At 26.8% G+C, this 2,066-nt stretch overlaps 1 long non-coding RNA gene across 1 annotated transcript; it reads left to right on the top strand.

Annotated features, from left to right (window-relative positions):
- Positions 1-39: 39 nt before the first annotated feature.
- LOC130507809 (uncharacterized) lies at positions 40-1,275 on the top strand. The gene is made up of 2 exons (XR_008942442.1): positions 40-487; positions 833-1,275. It is a non-coding gene; the product is annotated as an uncharacterized LOC130507809 (long non-coding RNA).
- The last annotated feature ends 791 nt before the right edge of the window (positions 1,276-2,066 follow it).

The following is a 2,066-nucleotide window of genomic DNA, read 5'->3' as shown; positions in this document are numbered from 1 at the left end:
AAAGTCGTTAACATTACAAATCAAATACACTAGGCCAATCATTATATTTACCAATCTTCCACAAATACATTTTTTTCAAATAGAAACAAAATAAATCGGAAGTTTCTAACAAACTGTCGGATATGCTGATTTAGAAAATCTTATTTTCCATAACTTAAACTAACTTGATACTCAAGATTTTTAATATTGAAAAAAATATTCTCAAACTGTATTGAATGGAAATACTGTATGCTAAAATATCGGCCTTGACCAATCTTATATATACTGCATTCTAAACCTCAAAGCAATCATATTTTTTTCAATGAATAATAGCTATAAATGTCTTCCAGTCAAAAGATATCGTACCTTGACGAGGTTAGTCCATGGAAATGGATATGGTTTAGTCCATGGAAATGGATATGGTTGATCCAAGTCAATGCTACATACCTGCAAACCATCCAACGCCGGGTTTGGTGAGAGTTTGGAAATCATATTTGCAGATAAAAAGGTAAATATTATTCATCATCTTGAAAGAGTACGTTTTGTTATTGTAGCGAAAGTATGTCCAGTCAAATCTTATATGGTTTTGTTAATCAATCAATTTAAAAAATAAAAGCTTCAATATCGATCTGTTTATTTATTTATTTTGTGTATGTTTTGTTTTCATGAAATCGCGTAAGTTAACATCTATGTTATTCTTATATTTTCTGTGGTTTTGTTTTTGTTCTTCGTGAACGTTAATTATATTGCATTAGCTATATATGGATCAAGAAGAAATACAAAGATGTTAAGTTCAATTTACCTTTACTGATCTGTTGAAGTGCTTTTATGGTGGATCTCTATCTTTATGCAGTAAGCCATCAAATTGGATGATTTAACGAGGATCTACCTCTGAAAGTTTCAGATCGGCTTCGATTTCTTTTTATCCATAACATCAAAGCCATCTGACATGACATTCAAAACAAATCAATAAATTGTTTCAGAAATATGTGTAGCTTCAACTATCTATGAAGGATGAAGAATGAAGATCAAAAGATTTACCAGCGAAGAGATTCGCTGAAGAGAATCAAGATTAACAAAAGATTCCTTTCCCAATCGCCATTTGTATCAATACTATTAAAGTTGAAATATGACCAACTGATATTAGTTGTATCCACTTTTTAAATTTTATACAGCAAGCAATTCATACATTAGATGTTTTGATTTCTCCATGCCAAATACCATTTTGTATATATATTATCAATAACAATTAATAGCATTTATATTCATGATAGATAAAATATCAAAAGTAATTTAGATTTTTTTTTGTAACAAGTTAATTTATGACATCTAACAAATAATATCAAAACTTAAAAAATCATAAATATTTATATATTTAATGTGAATAATAAAATTAAATTTCAAATCCAAAGTAAATCAGAAGTAAAACGTTACTAATAAATTGTCGATAACAAAAATAAAAACTTTATTTCTTTATTAAAATTATATAAAATAAATTTTCAAAACATAACTAAAAATTAAAAAAAAAGTAAAAGTTATATTTTAGTTCAACCAATGGTTCAACCGGCAACCGAGTTTTAGTGATTTTTTGCGGGTTCACTGGGTTTTTAAATATTAGGTTTTTCACAAAACCTAAACCGGATTTAGCTTGGTCACTGGATTTACCGGTTTAACTGCGGGTCCGGATCAGGTTTCAAAACATTGGTTATGAGACTTTGATTTTCTGGTCGATTCTGAATCGGTTTTTTTAATACGAATATTCTTGACTAATTATGTTAGGTAACAAATAAGAAAATATAATATGTTGCAAACTTTAGAAATAAAGTTTAAAAATAATTTTTGAAAGGCATATGACACAAGTATATAGTTATGTAACATGACATATTTAATATAGTTACCAAAAATTATATTAAATTATATTAATATTAATTACAAATATAATTACAGAAAATAGAAATATAGAATTAAATTTCTCAAAATAATTAAAACGAAAATATACCAGTTCTTTAAAAGGGCGGGTAAGAATCTAGACTTTAAGGAAACTTATGATAAAATATTTTCATATAAAAATCATTAGAATATATTAG

The sequence above is a fragment of the Raphanus sativus genome, unplaced genomic scaffold, assembly GCF_000801105.2.
Source record: "Raphanus sativus cultivar WK10039 unplaced genomic scaffold, ASM80110v3 Scaffold6007, whole genome shotgun sequence".
In the NCBI taxonomy this organism is placed as follows: Eukaryota; Viridiplantae; Streptophyta; class Magnoliopsida; order Brassicales; family Brassicaceae; genus Raphanus; species Raphanus sativus.
Note: the sequence above shows the minus strand (reverse complement) of the source record. Positions and strands in the feature narration are given on the sequence as shown.